The 11,703-nt window shown below is 39.3% G+C and overlaps 1 long non-coding RNA gene across 1 annotated transcript; it reads left to right on the forward strand.

The window, feature by feature from the left end:
- The first annotated feature begins 1,231 nt into the window (after positions 1 to 1,231).
- LOC125695947 (uncharacterized) lies at positions 1,232 to 10,359 on the forward strand. The gene is made up of 5 exons (XR_007378120.1): positions 1,232 to 3,672; positions 5,376 to 5,550; positions 8,263 to 8,335; positions 8,642 to 8,789; positions 9,973 to 10,359. It is a non-coding gene; the product is annotated as an uncharacterized LOC125695947 (long non-coding RNA).
- The last annotated feature ends 1,344 nt before the right edge of the window (positions 10,360 to 11,703 follow it).

Raw genomic sequence — 11,703 nt, forward strand, 5'->3', positions numbered from 1 at the left:
TCCCCCAGCCCAACCTGAACAGTGCTTCCTCCTCCTGCTGCTCCCAGCACACGCACCGTGGCCATGGTTTGGGAGAAGCAGAAGCCTCATCCAGACCTTGGCCTTGCCTGGCAGGGTCATGCAAACCAGTTGGTGGGAGATGATGGCCTGAAAGCTGGTAGCTCTACTGGTGCTCCTACTGCTGCCCTCCGGGCTGGTGATCACGTTTGCAATGAATGGAAAACGTGACTTTATTTGTGTGTGTGTGTGTGTTTGTGTTTGAGCACTTAATGACATTTCAAGGCATCCGACAAAAGTCTAATTCCTTGGATTGGTTTCGTCAAATAATAAAATGACTTGACATAAGTATAATTGAAAGCAGATGTGGAAATATGGAATTTTAGCAGTCACTCTGCCCCCCCCCCCCCCTCCCCCCCCCCCTTGCTTTCCCCCCTTTTCTCTTAGCTTTCATTCATGCCAGAAATATTTTCATTTTTGTTTCCTACTTCCTCTCCACAGAACAAAGCCTAGGGAGGATGAGTTCTGGGGCAGCGAACCAAAGGGTTCACATTTCACATTTTCTCATCTCCTTGTGAAGTTTCCACCTTTTCTGAGTTCATTTTCCATTATGAAGGATTTTCAGCTACATCTCCTCCTTTCCACTATTTTTGAACTCATCCTCTAGATGAACTTTGTTATATAATCGTTTCTGTCTACGGTGGCTGTTTACAGCTATTGTGTGAATCTGAAGCTGTAGGTTACGCGCTGGGCTCTGTGGAGCAGACGTTATGTTTTTGTCTTTTCCCTTTGGTTGGATTGAATAAGTGTTAAACAGAAGAAATAGTAAAGATGCAGGCTTGAACACGTATGTGAACATAACTGTGGACAAAAGGCTGAAGGGCTGTTTCCCAGAGTTTCACTCTGTAAAATACTATGTCTCTACAGGCTGAAGGGAATAGGCTAAAAACAGCTGATAATATTTTTGCTATTATCACTGGTACTTAAATGGCAGAGATGAGTTTTTCAGTGGAACAACCCTTCCCAATATGTCAAATCAGTGGAACTGGAAAAATTAAGGGCTCAGACTTGCAACAGTGATAAGTTAACATTTATTTCCCTAAATCTTCAGCCATACCAGTATCAAAGCATCGTTGCTATCACTGCTTTGGGAAGAAATAAGTCTTATGAAAAAAAAAAAAAAAAAAGAAACAAAACTATTATCTGCTTTGATATTATCTGCATTGTCTTTTCTTGAAGAGTGTTGTGTGTTTTTAAAAGAGTCAGGTATTCTGTTCCCATTCCAGTGGGATTCAAACATAGTATCCTGTCAGAATCCCAGCCTAAAGCTTTGACTGAGGTCTTTCAGCCCCAAGATGTTTGTCTGTCTGTTTTTGCCATAATTTCCAAGCCTTTTGACCATTACAAAGATATTTAAGGGAGCTCTGGAAATCTGTTTTTTATGGTTCCATAATTTAATGAAGAAGAGGGATGCCTTATTGCCACTGCTAATGCAGAAGGTGCAGGCACACAAGGTACTGCTGTCTGAGCTTGTCCTTTCTCACAATGCAGTCAATCCCACATGAGTCTCAAATCAACCAGAAATGAGGGTTCACTCTTTCAGCTGCCGGTGATACCACTGATTCCCTGCTACAGCACGTTTGGCTTCAGCTCTGAGAGGGCTGGGCTATGTGTTAAGAGGGTCTGCAGTCTGTTTTTTTATTCTAGATACTAGCTCTATGGTTTCTTCTTCCGGCTGCAGGCACCAGATAATTCAAAGGTCTTTAGAAATCAGACCCCATTTTTGAGTTGTGTCAGTAATATAATGGTCTGTTTAAAAGCAGTATATGTGTCTGAGGCAGTGTAGTCTCCATAGAGAGCTGGAAGCAAAAGCATGCTTGGTAAATGTAACCTGGTGCTCAGTTGAGTGTATTCATTTCAGGAAAGGAGGTATTTCAATGAATATCTTGCACATCTTAAAGTAACACCATGATTCTATGCTAAGTGTTCACTATTTTGTTTCTAATTAGTAGTAGTACCTTCTTAGAATAGAAATAAAAATTCCTGACCTACTGGATTTATTGCTATCAATTTAGGTAGGTTGCATACTGTTCTTTCTGGAGCCAGTAGTGCTAAACAGGAAGATCTTATTCATGTTTCTTCAGGATATTGTAAACAGATATGTAAATACTTATAAAGCTATAAATTACTCTTACCTGTATAACCACAGTTCATCTTGGGATTAGTCTGGAGAAACAAAAGTGTAAAGCACACATCTCTGATTCATCTGCCAAATATGTTGGTAAAGCCATCCATTTGTTGTGAAATTCTTCTGGTTACGTGGTTCAGCTTGTACATGCAGTTTCCTCATCTGTGCACACACTTATCAGATCTGTGTGGACAAAACAGATGTTTGCACAGTCTTTACGGAGAGTTCATCTGTATGTTTTCCTTATTGCTATGATCAAAATGTCAAGACGGACAGTCAACTTTTCACGTGTACACACTGTTCCAGGGTTTGACAACATTATCAGTGGGAGCATATAATCATCTGCACCATCATGTTTTGTTTTCTGTAGGCTTCTGCGTAGTGTAGCCCTTAGGTATATCTTCTTCAGTGCACATCTGTTAAGTATGTAAAAGTCAAGTATGTGGCCATGTTCTCTACACTGTGTTTTCTAATTCAGACTCCCAGACTAAGCCTGTAACAACAAGCTGTATTCTGTCTCCTGATAGAACAAAAGCCACTATTTGCTGCAAATACATTTGTTTGTCTTTACTGAAGGTGGTGAACTTGCGGCCAACGTGAAAATTATCTCACCACTGAAAGAACTCTGTGAATTCAAAACTCTCATGATGTGTGTTTTAGCTGGAATGACAAGTGGAAAGAACGCAATGAGCTTAAACACCTGGTAGATGGTGGTTCTTCAAATAATATGAAGGTTATGTATGCTGTGCTCCAAGCTGTCAGTTTTGACCTGAACTTTGAAGAATTTTTCAGAACTCCATATAACATGAAAGTCTGTTATTTCAGTTTGTTCCTCCAGGTCTGCACTCTTCCATCCCAGATTCATCCTTCTGTACTAATCTTTTCTGTTAGGAGGGACACCTTGTTCATATCTCCTCCTCCTCACTCCCCTACTCCAGCCTCCTCCACTGCCCTTGGCCTTAGATCACAAATCATGTTTACATAAGAAGTGTGTACTCTGATCATTTATTCTGCTACTCATGTCCCATGTTTTCCTGAGAAGGCCTGCATTTGTGTCCCTCACCTTCCACTTCCTTGGTACCATTACTTTGGAAAGTAAGATGTTTGTGAGGAGATGCAACTGTAAGCTCTATTGGGAAGATGGAATGGGAAATTATGAGGGAGTGATACTGTTATTTCAGAAAGTGTTAATGAATGCTGTCAGCCAAACCCTTGACTTAAGAGAGAGGGTGGGAGCAACAAGCAAGTGATGAAGGCTCGATGTGTTCTCCATTACTGTCATTCTCATTTTCCTTAGCTGAGAGCATCTGGAATAGTCTCCAACACTTTTAACTGAGTAAATGCAGCATTCCCAAGCTGTTGTGTGACAGACAAACAGATGAACCTACAAAGAAATGCCATGAAGTTGACTGCGTGGATTCACAAGCTCATTCAATTATTCACAACTAGAAAAATAATGTTACATAAATGGTCAAGATTTTTTGAGGGTGAGTAATTGTTTTGGATGTCTTATTCTTCAGATGATCCATTAAAAATACCTTAAAAGGGCTTGTGTTTCAGCACGCGGGTTCCCAGAGCCCTCTAAAAATTGAGGGTCCTTATAAATGTCTCATGATGAACACCCAGAAAACCCAGAAATGATCAAAATCCCTTTTCATTCAAAAGTGCTACCCATAAAGTTATGCATTGAGGCATTGTTTTCTGGTTTATATCCGTCTGTGAATCCTACTTGCATGTTTGTATACAGACTCTAAATAAATGTTAACAGCATTTTTTATAAGTTATGTTGTAGGTGGAAGCACTTTGCTAGAAGCAGAAACAGTGGTCTAAAAGTTTGGGAAGGGAGGCCCAGGAAGAGTTCATTGGTTAGGTCTTGAATGTGGAGCTGTTTACTAACCACACACAAAGTATGTCAAGAGGGAATAGGGCATTGCAGCATTGCTCTCCAGCACTGCTAGTGTCTGAAGCATGGGAAAAGTACATATAAAAATGTACCAAATAAACTGGAAAAGCTGAGTAGTGGCAGTCTCGTTTAGGCTGTTTCAGGCTTGCTATAGGATGGAGACTGCCTGGGGCAAACGGGAGTTTGGTGGGCACTGCTGCAAAGAGGTCACAGGAGCACTCTGGGATGAGGCTGGAGGAAAGCAGCAGAAAGGTCACGTAGTCCATCCAGCTAAACAGTCCTGGTGGGTGGCAGTCTGAAATAATTCCTGAGCTATTAATTAGGAAGATGCTTCTTCCAGGTTCCGGCCAAAGTCTTAAGACATGCCAAGGCAAGGAGCCAAAAGATCAAAAGGACACTAATTTCTTTTTTTTTTTTTAACCATTCTGTGTAGAGGGGAGGGAGAGTGCTGTCCAGGACCAGTTCACACAGGACATACTGATGAAGCTTGGCTTTCCTGTAGGATGTAAAGAAGCAGAATCTGTCTGCTGCTGTCCATTAGTGCATAGATTTAGTGTAGAGATAACTGAAAATTATTTTAACTTAGCCTTACCTTTTATCTTAACTTCTTCTGTAAGATTGCTACTACTTACACTGTCTTTTGGTCCCTGTTGGGGTTATACGTAGCCTTTTCAAACCAACCTACTGAAATTACCTTCATTAACAATATTTCACAAGCCCTTCAAAAGGAATATTGCAAGTCTTGATTCTAGGCAGATTTTCTAGTAAAGCATAAATAAACCCACCACATTGTAGCTTGTGACTTGCATTTAATGTCATGAGAAAAGCCAAAGCCACGATTCCTAATGGTAAAGTGCAAAAGAGAAGGATGTACATCCCTTACCTGCAGACTAGACAGGTCAGACTCCATATTGCACATAACAAGTATTCTGTAAATAGCACTGCCCATGGAGTTTTGTTTCTCACTGACTTCTCTCTGAATGACTCTTTCTCACTCCCCTTCCTTCCATGAGTCCCCTGTTTGCATCCTCTGATGTTTGGGAAGGGTATGTGCTGCAGCCTTTCCCACAATGGCTTTGCATGCCTATTTTCACTCAGCCTGCACCTACTGTTCTGACAGACTTGGCCACAAATGAGCAGGAAATTCAAAACTGATTGGGGGCAAAATGATAGGAGAAAAGGGCTGGATGACAGTGTGGTGTGTCTTAAATACTCATTTTTAAGGAAATTTGATTAAGCAGGGTAAGTCTGGGGAACTGAAAATATCTATGGAATTGATTTTTGCAGGAAGAACCTGGTAGGAAAGACACCAAAGACTAAATTTGCATTGCATCCCATGGATTCACTACATTTTTCCCACTACAAAATGCAAACTAGACATTGGCTATGAATGTAGAGGCTGCTCACTTCTTACAGTGAAAAAGAAAGCCAGAATTTTGCAACCCAAACAGGAAACACAATGGTAGGTCCTACTTTTATAAAATCTTTCTTCTTTGTCCATTTGTCCTGTGGTTGTGGAAGGGAAACCCCCATTTTAATGGAATGTTTTTGTGGGGTCCAGAGTGAGATTCCAGTGGGGGCTCTGTTGCAATCATAAACTTGGAGCAGCTGTTATCCCTCCTTAACGACGTCAGTAACATTAATTTGATAAAGCCAGAAAAAGTTCTAGCAACCTTCATGGAACTCACAAAGGAATTTGATGGGAACAAATTTTTGTGTGTTATTTATCTTAAGTGTCATTGTGGGTGTTTTTTTTTTTCCCCAAACTTAATTGTTGAGGCTAGAACAATAGATTTTCAGTATACCACATTTGAAATTTGTGTGCCTCTTTTTGATTGTATATTAATTTATATATATATATATTAAGGAGAATATTATTACTATTATTTTTATTATTGAAAAATGCATTATCTCCTTTTTGATCCTTCTTTCACTTTAAGTAGGGAAGAAATAAGAGAATAAATAGAGAAAAAGGCAAACATCTACATTATTTCTTGACATTTCTACCAATGAAAATGCACTAACGTCTTGGAGGAAGTGGAATGTTTATAGGTCTTAAAACCACGTAAAGACCATGGAAGTGCATGTTTTCTCATAACTCTGCTGTAGAACTGAAACTGGGGCTCCTAAATAACTTCTTTTCATTAAAGCACAAAGGTTTAACTAGACCTTTTCACATGAAATCACATTTTGGTATTTGATTTAAGCCCTGCCACCATCAAAAGTTTCTTGAAATTTACATGTAATTGGCCACTGTCAATTTAAAATTGTCATCCTTTTCTCTACATCATTAAAAACATCTTTGGTGTTTGATCCAGCCATTTATTATATGCTTTACAACCCTAAGGAACAAATCTAAGTTCTGCTCCACTGTTTTCCTTCTGGTTATGATGGTGAGCTGACAACATTTCATTTAGAAATTAATCATATCCTCTTATTGTTGAAGTTTTTATAAAAATGAAATTAAATTGAAATTAAAGACAGGTGTACACCCTTTATTGAGTTTAGAGAGAGCATGTTATTAATTTTCCATTCTTCATACAAATGCTGCCCTAGAAGGTAGGTGAGTGTGAGGAAGTTATAGCACCACTCTCTAATATGATAATAATTGGCAAGCAAGAGGAATTCTGTAGTTCCTGAGACAGTGAAGAGGAGCAACCTTTCCTTTTCCACTACTCAAATTCCTGAGGGCTGCACATTTCTAACATACAAAAAAAATTTCCCTCCCACAGCAATAACATTGCAGAGTGCCTACCAAAGTTCAGAGGGCAGTACTCAAAAAGTGACCAGGAAAAGAAAACACATTTGGAGTCACTCTGTTTCACAGGAGTGGGCTGTGGGCTAAAGCACACGTTGCCTGTAGTTTCCAGGCTCGTCCCCAGTAGCTCTGTTACAAAGCTTAAAGTTGATCCTCACTGACATCTATAACACAGAAAAATATGTTGGGGGCAGGAAGTACTTGGAGGAATAGCAATAGACAAGAAAAAAATCTTCTCACAGCAGAATATGGAGGAAATACGTGTTTTGAGTTAAAATGTTAACCTTGAGAATAAAGTCATTACTCTGTGGTGTTGCCACATGAGGCATCATCACAAACGCATGTCAGTGTGTAATCAATTAGTGATCCTGCATGGTCTTTGTGCTGACTGCAAAGCTGGGTACAGGAACAGGAAAGGTCTGACAAAGATGGGCTGGACAGTGGTGGTAGTTCACTGCAAATCCCACACTGAGCACACACTTTTGACCTAAAGGAAGATTAACATTTATGAAGAGACATGGTAGAACCTGAAGAGTGAAAATGTCTCCTTAAAATTAGTATTCCTGTGTACTGGGGCAGACAGTAATCTTCAAATCCTTAATTTAACTTCAGTTGCAAGCACAGTTATACAATCCAGGGTTCAGCATCGTGCAGAGATTCTTTTGTGATGCTGTTTATCCTCCAGACCTCTGCCACCAAGTTCATGATATGGTTTGCTCTGCCATGGATTCCTTGCCTACGTGACAAGGAAGAATGGAACCCATCCCATGGGGAGCTATTTCTAGAGTTAGTTGAAAGTGTTTGGTTTTTCCTTGGGTTGCCTTCCTCTGCCTGTCCTGAAAGAGGTAATGCTCTTGGTGCAAAGTAAAATTGTCATGCTATTATGTGATTCTTAGCAGAAGGACCAATGTTGGTACATTTGAGATCAGATATTGGATAGCCGTGTGCATATTTCACAGTCACATGTGAAACACTGTGCACATGTGAATACTGTGTGGGGCTGTGTTCTTGATGAATGCTGGACTGCCTCCTACACTGTGGGAGAAGTACAGCAAGTGCAAGACAAAGGCCAGATCCCAGGGCCACCTCCCCTGCTAATTTGTAGCTTAGTTTTGCCCTTTACTCTCCCACTGATTAAAAGGGAAGAAAACTACAATATTTAAGGAAAAAGGAAGTAATTTCTTTGGCACTATTTCTGTCTGTACCTCTGAACTGAATTCTATAAACACAAGATACTGGATCTGATTGTGAACACATACTGCATGCCCTCTTATGAATGTTGTAGTCTCTTTTCTGCATAAATATTTTTACCAGTCTGATGTGCCTTTCTGTTAGCTGTTTGGGTGGCATTTTATATGCTCTTGAATTTTTGGTTATTAAGATAGAAGGTTTTGATTTTGATTTTATTATCTCAAGAGCCAGGGAGAAGAATGGAGCATGCTTATCTGGTTGTTTCAGAGTCTTCTGGGAGGAAGGAACGGGCGAGCAGGTGAGACAGAGCCTCACCTATCCCAGTATGTGGTGATGAGCAGTGGGTATTTTGACAAAAAGATAAGGACAGCTTTCCCATTACATCCCTCTGACTTCTGGCAAATTTTAGGAATGAGCTGAAGAATGTTCCTGAACCACTGTGTTTAATAGCTAATGGCTTTTGGTTAGAGAAATCCGATCCTCCCTTTGGTCAGTAATATGCACTGAATAATGTCTTCAGATTGCTGCCAGCCATGTTTTCCATGAATCTTTGAAAGTCTGTGGAAACTTGTTGGGCTCATTTTTCAGTTTTCTTTTTATTCAGATCAAGAGATCCATTCCAGCTTGGGCCATCTAAGGATTTGACCTTTGGATTCCTGTCTGTGTTAGAGTGCCTGCTGCCACTGCTGTCCTAGCACTTTGCCACTGCCTTTGTTGCAAGGAGCTGAGTAACATCATGATCTGTGCGACTGGTAACTTGCCTGTCTGGAAAAATTTAGTGCAGGAGGGAGGGAGGCCCCTTGGGATTGAAAAAGCTTCATAAAAGGCTTTATATTAGTTGTTAGGTGTGTGTATACATATGTCTGTATATTTGGGAAATAATTTTGCAAAATTTTTCATTCTCATAAACATGCTAGGTTTTTCTTTTGGCCTTGGTTCGTGATAGGGAAAAAAGCTTTTGTTCTGAAGGGGTTTTCTCAGTCATAAACTGTGCATTTAGCTACTGAACTTGCCCAGATTTTGTTACTGTTTTCCCTCCAAGTATACAACACAGTGTCAGATCAGACATTCTACAGTGTATTACAAGTCTTCCTTTTAGCTTTGCATAAACAGAACCGATAAATATTGTCAATCAGAGTTACTATTTTTTAACTGCATATGTTGAAGTTGTGGTCATGAAAAGTGTAAGCCCTGGCAGTTTTGTAGCTCCCTTTGCTGACACTTAAGGTTTTGCGATTTTCTTTTTAATTTCTTTGAACTATAAATAGAGGAAACGTACCGCAATGCTTTATTCGTGATGACAGCATATACAACAGTCCATATGCCTGTGTTTTGGCTCAGAATTGGACAGATAGATGTTTGTAGTTTTTTCATGTGCTATTGATGATTCAAGGGTTAGATAAATTTACTGTAGTGGGAGGTATTGGCAGAAGTAATACTTGTATAAACATGATCCTTTTAGTTATAAAATAAAAACTATCACTAAATCACTTTACTCCCAGTTGCACATGTCCAGAAGCTCTTTCTCATTCCACAGGACAAAGTTTGGTAAATCCCTCCTGGTATGAGTTGCTTCCAGAGGACAATTTAAACTGTAGATAATTCTGTTGGATACTGTTAGGAAATGGCATAGCAAGACGAGTTAAAAATAGTACATTTACATCCTGGGTATAATGCATTGCAAAGAAATTTGCTTTGGGGTTCATACATGAAGATCATAAATAAGACATTTTAAAGAAGCTGATACATGGTATATGACCACATAGAGTGAATAAACCTGTAGGTATTAGATGTTCGTTATTAAGGCTAAGGCTGCTGATTTGTTTCCAGATGCAGTTTTCTGCCTGGGAGCTTTTATGCAATGCAATGCAATGCAAAAATAATAATAATAAAAAAAAATATTATCATCTCTCTCTTTTTTTTCTTTCAATCCAGATGCTCAGCGATTTGGAAGCTTCATTCTATGAATTGTGGTTAATAACATCACTATAGCATCACATCTATATGGAAGGGACAGCATTGTTGTTTTATGCAATTTTAGTTAACAGTCCTCAAATTCAGATCCTACTTGAACACAAAGTGAAAAATAATCATGTGCTTTGCTAGCTGGTCCTGGTCCTGTGGGTAACTGCTGGATTTTCTGACACCATCGAGTGCTTGATTTGCATCTTCTTTTATGTGGTACCACAAAACCGTCCGTAGGCCTATGTGGTAAGGATTCTTCATAGAAGAGAAATGTTCATTTGGCCATTTACATAAGTTTTCAGTTTGTGCTGGTTTATCAGAAGTGATAGTACTGGGGGTCTGGAATATGGGTTCTCGGATAACTTGGTGTGTTGGCAGTGAGTAAATCCTATTTTAATGTATTGGTTTTTATCTGCTTTTTAGAAACAAGAAAATGCACAAAAGGCTTCAGTTTCTTCCTTTTTTTTTTTTTTTTTTCTTCTTTTTTTAAATCGTCTGTCCAAAATTTCTGGGAAGCTGAGTATTTGGAAGAAAACTTAGTCAAAGCTTGTTACTTCTTACAAGCAGTCTGTGTTTACTTGAGCTCATAAAGACAGAGCTAGAAGCAAAACTTAAAGAGCTATTTAAAAAATATATGCACCTAAATACTACTTTGCATTTTCATCACTGTCAGTGTGTCTGTGGGTATCTACATATACACCTGCATATGTGTGTGCATGTGCACCCCTGTGCCATACCCAAAATATAACATGGCACATACAAAGCACAAAAAAGTACAATGCTTTGACTGAGTTCAAGCTGAATTTTTACGGTTCCCTACTGGGAAGATGATAACATTAGTGGTATTTTGGGAACATGCTTGCTGCTTTCTTCAAGGGACCTTTGTGACCTCCAGATCCGCTTGATACAGTCACACAATACATCAGTAAATTTAAGTGTTAAGATTACGGTGCTTTGGGTTGCTGAATACCATCATCCAAAACAATGATCCCAAAGAGTCATCAAGAATTACTTGGCATTTCACAGCATGGGGTACTCTGTTCTCATCTGCTACGTGATTATATTTGGGGAAAAGTTTGAGTCAAAATATATTATTTTATTGAATTGATTTCAAGAAGCATTATAAAATTATGCACACAAGCTCTCTCTGTATGACTCAGGAATGTGGTTTTTCTAACTGTGAAACATGGTGTTATCTACAGCCCAAAAAGGTTTTGTTTGACAGTTCTGGTAATCCCTTATGAATGTCAGCAGATCACAGTTTTGATTTTGCTCTTTTAATTTTTTTTTTCCCACATCTGGCCCCACATTCATATATACCATACATAGCCAAAGTGCTCAGTATTAGCATCGTGACTTATGAAAGATGACTTCAGGAGGAAAAACCATGCAAAGATTATTTGGAGAAGCAGTGGATGGCACTGTTGGATTATAATTATAAGGCAATAAAACATGCAAATCATAAATTACAGTGATTTTTTAAAGGTGCATAAGCTACATCATGCAATTCTCCGAAGATACAAGCTGAGGTTAGACCTCTGAGGAATGTCACGCTCAGATGGACAGTATCATTCTATAGTATGTTATAAAAAACACGGGGGTCAGGCTGAGAAGAGCCCATGCCACTTTTCATTCCAGCCTTTTGCAGCATTTCCCTTGTTCCAGCACCACCACTCACGTTGAAGCAACGTTTTTGCTTCA

This window comes from Lagopus muta, chromosome 7, assembly GCF_023343835.1.
Source record: "Lagopus muta isolate bLagMut1 chromosome 7, bLagMut1 primary, whole genome shotgun sequence".
Classification (NCBI taxonomy): domain Eukaryota; kingdom Metazoa; phylum Chordata; class Aves; order Galliformes; family Phasianidae; genus Lagopus; species Lagopus muta.